The sequence below is a fragment of the Lactuca serriola genome, chromosome 5 (genome assembly GCF_051521515.1).
Source record: "Lactuca serriola cultivar US96UC23 chromosome 5, Lser_US96UC23_V15, whole genome shotgun sequence".
NCBI classification, from domain to species: Eukaryota; Viridiplantae; Streptophyta; class Magnoliopsida; order Asterales; family Asteraceae; genus Lactuca; species Lactuca serriola.
The window spans coordinates 181,348,899-181,362,182 of NC_136412.1; positions in this window are offsets into that span (position 1 = coordinate 181,348,899).

Consider the following 13,284-nt stretch of genomic DNA (forward strand, 5'->3'; position numbering starts at 1 on the left):
TGGCTCTTTGTGCGATTTTATGAGAGATAAGGAGATTACTTCAAAATTTTAGAATTTTCTAATTTTAGAGGATCCCTCTTTAAAAATGCGCGTTTAAATGAAAAAATATAAGGCGACATTTGTAGACGACACCCATTTAATTTAGGTGCCCTCTGTGTTTATATTTTTTTTTTGTGGGACAATAATTTTAGGGCACGCAGAAATGCGTATCCTTTATCCTTCAAATTTTTGAAGGATGACACTACTTTTAAGAACACACACAAATGAGTATCATAAATCAACGAGTGTCATTGTTCGCACGTCATTAAATGGTATTTTTCTTGTAGTGAATAGTTGCCTAGGAATGTGTTTATGGTCTAACTTGGTCTAATAAAGGTGTTTATGGTCTAGTAGGGTCCACTAAGAGAGTTTATGGTCAAGTAAGGTCCAATGAAGAGGGTTTACGGCCAAGGGTGGCCCAAGAGAAGGTGTTCACGGTTTTGGGTGATTTTCCAAGGGTGTGTTCATGTTTTTAGCTAGTATGCACTCAAATGTGGTGGCCTTAGTGGGATATTGTGCTAAAGCTTCCATATAAGGTGTCTAATGGGTGTTTTCTTGTTAACTAGCTAAGGGTGCATTCAACCATAGTTCCACAAAACTTATTTCCCATATTTATATCCATATAGGTTGACTTAACTCATTATTCTTATTTCCTTCCATGTTCTAGGGTGGTGGAGAGAATAAGCTTAATAATAATAGACAATCTTTTGATTCAAGCTTCTTATTCTAACTCATTTGCCTAGTTTTCCTTGATAAACTTGTTTAGTTTCAAGAGGTTACCTTATATGTGACTTCCAAGGTTTTCCTTGTAATAGAGTTATAATTTAGACATTGTTTTGATCCAATATTCAGGTTGTCACATCATCCCCCCGTTAGAGGGAATTTCATCCCGAAATTCTTTATGGATTATCTTACGAACTAGTGAAGAGATGATGGTATTATTGCATCATTTGATCCTCGCGTTCCCATGTGAATCCAGGTCCGTGTTTGGAATTCCTTCCACCTTCACAATGGGGATGCAGCTTTGTTTTGTGTGCTTAACCTCTCTATTCATAATCTTCATAGGCTGCTCAACGAATAGAAGGTTCTCGTTCACTTCAATCCTATCTACTGGAACTGGGGGGGGGGGGGGGTTGTCCGATAAACACTTCCTTAGGTTCGACTCATGGAATACAGGGTGTACATTACTGAGTTCTGAGGGTAGTTGGAGTTTGTAGGCTACTGGACCGATCCGAGTAAGGATCTCGAATGGTCCGATGTATCGGGGATTTAGTTTACCTTTCTTTCCAAATCGTATCATCCCTTTCTAAGGGGAGACTTTTAATTGCACCTGATTTCATTGTTTCTCGAAAAATCTCAGGTCCACTGAGTGTACTATTGGGCGTTTGTCCTTTTGTCAGCTGGGTGTCTCCCACTTCAGCCCAATAGAGGATGATCTGCTCATCCGGCCACACAAGGCCTCAAAGGGTGAACTCTTATGCTCTAGTGGTGTTTGTTGTTATATGAGTACTTGTTTAGAGGCAGGTTGTTATCCCAAGCTTTTCCAATGTCTATTACACATGCTTCTCTTCAAGGTGTGGGTTCTTGTTTACCTTGATCTCGTCGAGAGGGATTTCTTAGAGATTCTGTGGTCAGACACTTATGAGTGTTGAATACGTGAAATGTGAAATGTTTGACACTGAGTCCTTATGGTAACCAAAGGCCGTAGGTTACCAAACCTATCCTGGCGAGGACTTTCGAATAGTCTACTAGGGATCGTGCTCCTAGTGTCCTAGAAGTAGAGTTTTTTGGGCCTTAAGAGTTGGCACCATTATCGCCAAAGTTGAGGTTGTGTGTGATGTAGTTGACCTTCTGAGTCTGAGGTTACTTTGGTAGTTCTCTTCCTATGGTGTTCCGATCTAAATATGGGTCGGCATCTGCCAGTTCTTTGCTGTTGGTTGAGCAAGTCTCTGGTTTAGGGTTGGGAGTATCGATCCTTGAGGATGGGTTCGTTTGACTTATTAGTATTTAGTGGTGCTATGGGAAATTTGCCTTTCCTCCTTATGATTCAGATAGGTGCTTCCTATTGTTAGAGGCTTGATCAAATGTTTCCCTTATTTATTATATCGTTCTTGTGATCGGACAATATATGTTGGTGTGACCGTGTTGAATGGTATCACAGTTTTGGTTATTGGGATGGTTCAAAGAGTCGAGGCGATTCTAACTTCGCTTAGGACAAGGTTGAGGTTTCCAAAGGGATTCTAGAAATATCTGGGGGGAAGGTTGGAAGCCTTTCAGATTCCTTTGATGTCCTTTGTTTCTTGCTTTTAATCTTTATCGGGGCTAGGAAAGAGTGTGACATCTCTTACATAGGATCTCGTGGGTCTGGATGCTAGGGATTTGTCCTTACAGGTTGGGAGAGTTTTGTTATTCGGTTGTGTAAGGCGGAAGTCTCTTTGCACCGCTCGAAGTTTGTAAGGTGATAATCAAGCCTGTCCGTGCCAATCCAATGACGTTGGGCTCCTTATTATAACAGGTGTTACGTCGATTGGAAAGTTATGGTTATTAGGAATGATAGGGTTTTCTATGTATTTGTTCTTATCACTACTAGTTTCGTTTTTGTCGTTACTATTGGGTCTATTTGTCCCTGCTTGCTGGGTGTTTTAGAAATACGGGAGAGTTGATATAAAGCAATGGAATTCATAATATGAATTATGCTAGTTTTTCTATTATATATGGGTGTGACCTAACCGTACATACTTAGGTGTAACATCCGGATTTGCAGGGACATTTTTGTGTATGTTAATCTTAAGATTTAAGGAGGGACTCGACGATTTGAGGGACCAACTCGCCGAGTCGAGTCGAGTTGCTCATGTTGATTTAATGAATGGCTTCGACGAGTCAGAGGAGGGACTCGTTGAGTAGGTGCTGGGTAGAGAAACCCTAATTTCCCATGTTTAGGATCTATTTAAAGGCATTTATAGCCTCATTTGCGGCTACCTTCCCCTGAGAGCAAACCCTAATTTCTATTAGGGCTAGAGAGTGAGAGAGAAGCTCATATTGTGGTTCTTGGTGCATTTCTATGAAGAAGGATGAAGAGCTTCAAGATGGGGAACGAAGGAAGGCAGTGGATCTGTGGTATTGAGTGTTTCAACTGCTAAGAGAAGGTACAAAGTTCTCATCTTGTTCATTCCTTGTACTAGATCTCATTTTGGGAGTTTTAGGGATTTACCTCCGTTCTTTTGAATCTATGAGTCGAATGTGACTTGGTTGTGGTTGGAAACCTCAGATCTAGACCTCTTAAGGCCCTTAGAGTCTAGATGTTTCAGCTTTATTGGTCCAAATGAGGTTTGATGAGCAAAAACCTTCACGAAGAGCATGTTTTGGCTTTTTGAAGCAATAGCATCATGTATGAACATAAAGATAGAAGCTTTACGTAATTATTGAGCCTCGGGATGATAGATTTATAGTTTAGAGTGATAGATTTGGTTGGGATCGTTTGAGTGAGAAATCAGATCAAAGGGACTCGCCGAGTCCATGTCCTGATTCGACGAGTTGGCAGGGGTTTGTCCCGATGGATTGATTGTGCGATAACTCGGCGAGTTGGCAGTCAAATCGACAAGTTTAGCTGAACTTTTGAGACTTCTGAGGATATGAGGGGAATCGACGAGCCGCAGGAGTGCACTCGACGAGTCGGGTCAAACTTAGACCGTTGACTCGAGTTTGACTTCTGTTGATTATGGGGTGTGGATCAACATATGTGATAGAGACCTTGGAGGTGTAAAATAGTCTTTTACCCACTTTAAAGAGTCAGAAAGAGAAAGATCCGCCTTCGATTATCTAAGTCGTGAAGAGAGTATTAATAAGAGAAATTCATCCTTTGTGTTAGGAGGAGGCTAGTTCGAGATCCGAGCACGAGGTTATTTGCTTACCTGCTAGCTGAGGTGAGTCTTCTCACTATACTTTACCTAGAGTGGTAATTAGAGTTATGTGACAGAGTATTGTATGCTATTTATGTGATGTGATGCACTGCATTATTTCTATGTGATTTATGTTGTGTGTGTGTTCCAGAGTTTACAGAGTTAGGACCGAAAGGTCCACAGAGTTAGGACTAGAGGGTCCACAGAGTTAGGACCAGAGGGTCCATAGAGTTATAGCCTCGAGTGGCTAATATGTGTTTTATGTGGTAATTTGGGGAACTCACTAAGCTTTGTGCTTACCGTGTTATGTGTTATGTGTTTCAGGTTTTCTCAGGATCGCGGGACGGCACCAGCTTGATTGTACACACCAGAGAAAGAGTTATGCTTTGAGGATCCTGGTTTATTAATGGAGTTGTGCCTTGTAAATTGAATAAACGAGATTTCTATACAATATGTTATAAAAAAATATGTGATTTTAAAATGAAAATTTTGTTTGAAAAATTACGGTGTTACAAGTTGGTATCAGAGCCTTGGTTTGAGGGATCCGAATGCACCTTCGGGTAAACCTGGACTCAAACTGAGGATTTAAGAAAGAATTTTCAAAAGAAAGGATTTTCCTAAAATGAAAAGGAGTTTCTAAGAGAAAACGAGAAGGAGCAGTGTGTACAATCAGCCAGAGCCCGAACGGTGATTTCCCAAAATACCCTTACCTTATGTGTTATGAGATATTATGGAGTACCTTATAAGGTTAAGGACTTATGAGTATGATGTACTATGATGATAGGTGGTGGAACCTATGTCAAGTGATCCGAGAGTTGGATTTTACCTCTCGTGTTGACATCTGTGAGGTAAGTTATCCTCACTATATCAACAGGGTCTACGGCACCAAGGCTGGCCCTTTAGTTGTTATTGTTATGGTATGCTACATGTGGTTATGGTCTGTTAGATCGGATTCAAGGTAGACAGTATGTTATACTCTTATGATCCGTAGGGATTGATATGTTAGTGACCTGCTAGGTCAGTACTCTAGTTATAGAAGAATGCTATGATTGATGATCAGTATGACAGATATGTTGATGTTTGTATATGCTTGTATATGATAGTATTCGCACATGGTTATTTTCTTGTGGTTGGGTTGAGACGGTCCTGCTTTGTGCTGAAGGCCAATATACCCTATGAGCGGTCTAGGGGGATTGTAGGCCCACGTGGCGGACCAGTCATGCCGAAGGCTCGAGATAGATTCAGACAGACTGTAGGCCCGGTAGGGCGGTCCAATCAGGCCGATGGCCCAGTATTCATGTTGATTCATTGATTACTACTGATATGGTATTGTCAGTGTAGTATTGGTATTTTGGGGGTAGCTCACTAAGCCCTCGGGCTTACAGTTTTCAGTTTATTGTTTCATGTACTTTAGGAGATCGTGGAAAGGCGAAGGCATGACCGTACCACTCCTCATCCTTATGTTATGATTTTCGGGACAATCTGATGGGAAATGATTTGAAAACATTTTGTAAACAATGTTATTTGGTTTTTATTTATGATTGAAAAAGTTTAAATTTGGCGTAAAATTTATAAGTATTACATGGATTATGGATCTTGTCCTTTTTGGCTTATGTCTTTGACCAAGTTTGTCCCAAGGGGTTCTTGAGGTAATCTGAGTTGTATTTAAGGAAAATATGGGCTTAGGATAAGGCTCATATGGGATTGGGCCCAATTTGGAAAATTGGCCATTAGTAGGACTTTATGGATCCTTTAGTTTTGGGATTGAGAGTTTAAGTTTTAAATGAGCCATCAGAACACATGCTGTTAGACTAGAGAGAATGGTTGGGCCTTAAGGTAAGGCCATATAACGGGTTTGGGCCCAATTTGGAAAATTGGGCCAATGGGTGATTTTTGCTCCTTTGGGCCTTTTAGAGTGTATTTGGATCATAAATTTGGACAAGGTTAGGTAGGGGTAAAATGGTCTTTTTACCCCATGCATGGAGTTTTGTTTTGGATTGGAACTTAATTGTTATTTGGGTGTTGTTTTGTTATTAATAGGTCGGGTCTCAGTTAGCCTGCAACCAAGAGTTCTCTATAAGATTCAGTAGTGCGAGGTGAGTCTTCTCACTATATCCATGGGTCGAAGGCACCAATGTTGTTCCATTATGTGTTATGTCGTATGCTAGTTGTCTTTGTGATACTTGCATGAAAGACCCTGGGGGAGCCCATGGCAATTGGATGTCAGATCATGAGGGGAAAGCCCATGGCATTCCAGGTAAAGAACATGTGGGGAGGCCATGGCGTAATAGATAAAGACCATGGGGGAGCCCATGGTATCTATATGTGTGTGTGTGATAGTCTGTGATTGTATGTGGTATGGTAATTTGGGGATCTCACTAAGTTTTGTGCTTACGGTTTTCATTTTATGTTTCAGGTACTCCGGTTTTCAAATGGAAGGTCTTGGGATGATTGTAGAGCACACACCACATGTTTCCACATATTGTGAATTATTTTGGTTAATTGATATTTTGCTAAATATTAGTTACTCTGGTTTTATGAAAACAATATGTATTAGTAATTTATTTATTTAAAAAACTAATTTTTTGTGTCGTGATTTTGGTTCGTTTCATGCATATGATAACCTCCACTTCCAATTCGATATTCCCAAACACAATATGCAATTTCATTGGACATGAAGAGTATTCACATCGAAAGCTGAACAAAATACCATTGACCTCTTGAGTAGGATTTCTATATAGTAGATATGGAACTCGAAGTTCATACTCAATATCCCCTAAAAGATCCTCAACTAGATTTTCTGTTGAATGTTAAAAACCTAAAATTTTGTCAAACAAAATACACAAGCAACAGAGTGCCTCAATTAGAAAGGTGGAAGGAAGCTTGCCTATATTTCGTTGATTCATTACTATAAATTGAAACCTTGGTCGGGCATTCCTACAATTAGATCTAAATAAGAATCCATATTTTTGTTTATAATTAACAAAATAGCATTCTTCACAATGAAAACAACCTTTTAGCCACAAAGAAAGACCCTTCAACATCCTTGGGACTTTGAAAAGGTATAAAAAAGCTAATAACACCATTGATTAATGAATTATATAAGTGATTAGAAATATCATAATTTGTGTTGTTTGTGTAACCATAATATATTAACATATTCTTCTCTAAATATCTGGTGTGAGGTGCCTAGAGTTTAAAGAGGACAACTTTATAATTACATTACTATTGTCTGATTGCTTCTGATGGGAAGACAATACTCTAATTCTCTAGAAAATGGGATGATCCTCAAGATTTGGTGTTGAATAATATAATATACAATGAGTTAATTTTCTTTACATTTGATATCTCAAAAATGTAATTTTGGATATGATGCCATAAAATGTAACTGATCCAAGTTCGAAGTCTAAGATGCCTAGTTCCATTTGAGTATTTCCCCAAAATACTTCCTCTAAATTTGTCCTGCATCAACTTAAATCAACTCATCCCCACACAAAATATTCAGCCAAATAACAAAAATCAAATAAACAAAGATAGAATCAACAAACACCATGAACTGCATTAAAAAACCTAATGTTGATATCATGGCATCGCGATAGAAACCTAATTGTCATACATAGCTACCGTTACCATCGTATAAGTGTTGTTTCATGTACGGATCATTGTGAAAAAGCTAAATGAATCAAAATCAAAACAGAAAAATAAATCCTAACCCATTGATTCAGGTCAACGTTAAATTCGTAGAAGGTAACATGAGCGTTGCTGATTAAGATCTTTTAGGGCTTGCGGCAGTCGTAGATGCTCTGACCATGCATCGTAGGTAGGATCATAAACAAAGTGGATACCGGAGAGACCGAGATATGGGAGAAAAAGTCTACGTACCTGAGGCTTCGTGAGAGCAAAAGTGGTCTGAGGGTTTGCGTTTTGCCCTAATTGGCTCCCAATTACAAGAAAGGGTTTGGGTTATGGTATTTAATTGAATCCCCTTGTTTAAGAATGTTTCAGTTTACAACAATCTCAACAAAATGGGGAGATTACTTTGGAAATCTGATGAGAAGGGGGTTTTCAGCCATGCAAAGGAGACGAGGGTTTTCAACACAAGGCGGGGTTTTTAATTTTTGGGGATTGCATTTTCCCCTTAGCTATTAAAGGATGGAACGTGCGTTCTATTCAAATATATAAAATGGCATTCTCAGACGCCACACATTTTATCATAGGTGCCCTCCGTGTTTTTATTATTTTTGTTTAGACACTAATTCAAGGGCAGACAAAAATGCGTTTCCTAAATGCTTTATATTTTAGGAGAGATGACATTATTTTTAGGACACACACTTTTGCGTATCATAAATCCCTGCGTGTCTTGGTTCGCGTGTCATTAAACGTCTATATTCTAGTAGTGTTGGCACCGTAAGTGTTATATGACATGATCATATGATTGCAAATAAAGGCTCATTTTTCCATTAAAAGACCCGGTTTCAACCGAATTCTGTCATCAACTTCACATGACTCGACTTGCATCAAAACCGTTTACAAACCGGGCTCTTTAACTGATTTAACCGGATCTTTTAACCTTTTTCATAGTAGTGTTCATATATGCATAAAGAGGTGGTTCGAGAGGAGAGGCGGAGGAAGGTCTTTTAGGAAGAGGATATGAAGAGGGAGGTGGTTTTCGATGAGGGGGTGAGCAGACATGAAGGGATGTGGTAACGAACAAATCAGAAGAGTGAAAGACGATTTGGTGGATTCGATGGTAGTCTGATGATCATGATGGTGGTTCTGTCATACGATATGAGAGAAACAGAGAGAGAGTATATATATATATATATATATATATATATATATATATATATATATATATATATATATGAGAAAAGTGAATATACATTACAGCCCCATCTAAGCTTAGGTACTAAACCTCATCAAAATACGTTGTTTTACTATATAAAGATTATGATTAGGGGATTCACGATTAACACTTGAAGATGTAGTTTCATTATGTACACAATAGTTTTGATAAGGAATCAAGAACATTGATTATCTTCTTCCTTCGTGACGATGGAAAACAATATTGTTCACTAGGGTGAAGTAATAAATGATAATGGAGGAAAGAAACAAGGATGGTAAAACGATATTGGAAGGAGGAAATGTTATTGGGGACGATATGACGATATATTTACCAATTGAAAACCAAATCAAGTATAATTATTAAGTTAAAATGATATATTTCAAAGGTTTAGTACCTAAGCTTTGGTGTGGCTGTAATGTATATTCCCTATCCCCTATATATATATATATATATATACATATATATATATATATATATATATATAGAGAGAGAGAGAGAGAGAGAGAGAGAGCCTAAAAAATTATAATAATTTTTCTTGTTTATATGAACATTAAGACAATCTCCAACCCACTTCCATTTTTTCCCCTAAAACTGGAATAAAAAATGGGGTAAATAGTGTTTCATCTCCAACCGTACTCCATTTTTACCTCCAAAAAGTATATTCCATTTTTATAACTTATATAAATTGTCAAACACAGCCTTTCTATTAATTTGGTTTTAACAAATATATAATCTATATTTGTTTTCATTTCAATAATATTAAATAAATAAGATTATATTTATAATACATAATTATAAGCATTTGTAAAATACGTTATTATGTTTTAAAATTTCAATATGTATTTAAATTTTAATATGAATTTGATAAACAAAAAACAAACTTTATATTTATAATTAATTAATATAATTTAATATATAACAGAATATTATAAGTATTAAACATTACATTTAAATAATAATTAGTAGATAAAAAAACCAGAAATTTATAAATATATAAAACGATGGACTAAAACCGACAATTCAAAGTTCATCCCCATTATGGTGTTATACTATTCATTTCTCTCAAAATGAGGGAATAAATGGGGTAGGGTTGGAGAGGAATAGGAAAAAATGGGGGAAAATAGAGAATGAGAATGGGTTGGAGACGTTCTAAACTTGTATCTAAGACATTCTTTAAGAAAAACCAAAAAAAAAAAAAAATCAACATTTGCAAATTCATCATACCTCTCAAGTATTATTACCTTACTTTTTACATTTATTTGTGTGAAGTGAATTGAAATTAAATTTGATCAAATCTTCCATTCTTTTTACTTTTTAGTAGGGTGGAGGGAGAGGCTGTGGTCCACGTTAATGTAAATGCAAAGACATAACCGCTTGAAGAAGTAATACAAGAAGGAAAGTGGTTTTTCTCTCATTTAATTCCACCTACCCTGAATTAGTTCTAGAGGGACAGAGAAACAGTGAGTGTCCAAGAATCTAATTTCATCAAGGGTCAACTTTCACGAAGACAGTTTTCGTTTCTATGGATGGCTAATTTTGTTGGTCAATGCATATCTTTATTTTGATGTTACATTGTCGTTTAAACTAGTTCCTTGTGAAATATCTTTTACTTGCACTGCAGTGATAACCGTTGTTAAAAATCATTAGTACTATATTTATTTGTAGGCTTTATTAATAGTTTTATTTACCTACGATCTAAGATGACCGACCTTGTTAAAACTTAAAACAACTATATTCGCCAAAGAAAGTGGGAGGTATGGGGTTGGGTTCCATTAAGTCCCTCAATATTTCACTATTAGCCAAGTGGACGTTGTAGATGTTAGTTGTAAAAGTCGAATAGTGTGTCTTGTAATGATTCGCATTTTGTATGTTATTTTACTAAGTCAATATTATATGCGAAATGTAGCATGCGAAGTTTCATTGTATAAGACTTAGTATACTTTCTGTAAGTTCCCTATAAATAGGGACTTAGGCTTGAAGTAGAAAAAAAAGATATCGAAACACAATATCTCTCTTCAGCTTACTCTGTAATCAGTCTTAATAAAATGAGATCTGATTAATATTTACTTCGTGTGTTCATTATCTTTCATCATTCAAATCTATTGTTTCGTATCTTAATTCTCGTTAACAATTCTCATCAATTGGTATCAGAGCAGGATTCAAACTGCTTAGATCTGATTTTCGTAGAAGAATCATTTGCTTTTTGAGTTGCAAAATTTACTCAAAATTTTCCGCTCAATTTTGGTTTTGAAAATCACTTTTGATCTTCAGATTTGAATTGATTATGTATTTGAATTGTTAAGTCGAGTAATCGATTAGTGATTTTTGATCAATTCGTTTGATCGAATTCTGAAATTCGTCAAGTTCTCAAGTTTTCAGAGATTTTTTGTTGTTCATCAATGGCGAACTTCAACATGAACACAATGACTTCTTTCTCTCATTTTCTTGGTTCTTCAACCAAAATTCCGATGTTGATTCCAGAATACTATGATCAGTGGGCTGACATAATGGAAGATTACTTAAATGGAATAGATGAAGAACTTTGGAATTGTATCGATGGAACAGTTCAAGCTCCTGCAAATGTTCAACAAATTGGTCCATCCACTGGATCTCCTGATGTTGAAGATCAACGAAAACGACTGAAGGATAATGAAAAGAGGTTCATGAGGGAACTAAGAGGTGCTCTACCTCCTGTGGTTTACAATTACATTCGTAGTTGTAAAACAGCAAAAGACATATGGAATACTCTAAAAGAGAAGTATCAAGGTAGCGAAAAGACAAAGATCAATTCTGTGAAGCAATGTCTGATTGAACTGAAGGAATTCAGACAAAAGGATGCAAAGACTCTTGAAAGTTACTATGATCGTCTGAATGAGCTTGTGTTTCGCTGCAATAGGTATGGTATCACTAGATCTATCATGGAATTCAATTTAACTTTCATTATGGGACTTTGCAAGGAGTGGCGAAGTGTGAGCATGATGATTAAGAATCAACAAAGTTTTGATACAACCAAATTGAATGATCTCTACAATCAACTAAAAACACATGAATCTGAGGTCTCAGAAATGTATGAAGAATCAAAACTAGTTATTGGTGGTCCTTTGGCTCTAGTTTCAAAGGTATCAGAAAATGATGAAAAAGATGGATCAGATGATGAAGGATTTTTGATGAATTCTGATGATGAAGCTGTAGCATTCTATTCAAACAACAGAGTTAAAAAGTTTTTCAAAAAGCCTTTTAATCCAAAAGGAAAGATGAATGATGCGAAGAATGTTACCACAAGGACTGGAGGGGATGAGAGAAAGAAGATGGAGAAAATTGAGGAAAAACCGAAAAATGTGAAGGAAGAGAAAAAGTTGAAAGGTGATTCAGGAATCTATTGTCATTATTGCAATGGTGCGAATCATTTCGCAGCTGACTGCATGTTGCGAAAGAGAGAAGAGAAGAAAGAAAAAGTCAAAGATGAAGCATACTACTCAGAGAAGATTGAAGAGTTACGTGCTAAGACCAAAGGAGTGTCATTGGTTGCGAAGGGAGAAACTGCTGAAGAAGAGAGTGGGACTTATCAGATCTGGTCTTCAGGATCTGATGATGAAGAAATGAGGCATCCCACACATGGAGCAATGTTCGCAAGTTTAGAGGATTGCGAAGAGAACATTTCAGGGAGATGTTTTGTGTCCAAATCCACTGACAAGTCACCCATGACAACCAAGGTACGTACAATTCTTGAATCTTTTAATATTCCTTTATCTTCTTATGATGCTGAAATTGTTTCATTTGATGATACTGTGGCTTATTTTGATTCTGTTATTGTGTCTGCTAGTAATGAAGCTAAGAAATTAAATGTGCAACTTAGTGAGTGTAACGCCTGTGTTTCCGGGCTTGCCACTTTTAGCAATGTAATAGTCTAGGTTAACCTTTGTAACCCGTTTTGAAATAATGAGATTTTATTATTTAAGTATTATGTGTTTTGTGCTTAATTGCGATGTGGTTTGATTAATTAAGAATAAAAAAAACAAGCGTCAAAATTTAAGTGTAAAATAAACTTAATATATTTGGTTAATGTTGTAGTAATTGAAACGAGGTTTCCGAATATATGTAGAACGCCCAAATCTGACTTCGTATGAGGAAGTTATGATTTATCGAAGTTCCGGCTTAGCGGTATACAACCTGTTTTACTCGATTTGAGATCGAGCGGTTGTTAGCCGAAGCAATCTAAATGAGAATCGAAGATCTCATTGTTGGTATCGAAACGATAAAAAGTTAGGCGAGAACGGACATCAAACGAAGAAGTTATGAATTTATAACGAAAGTTTCTGTCCCGGCCTATTAAAAATAATTAATAAAAATAAAGTCAAAATTAGCCGACGGAGTCTAAACGAAAGTCGTAGAGCGTGGTCTCACCTTTCCGTGGATATAAAGAACGTCGAAAACGGAGTTCGTATGAAGAAGTTATGAATTTCCGAAGTTTATTAATCATTTTGTATTTATATTTAAATC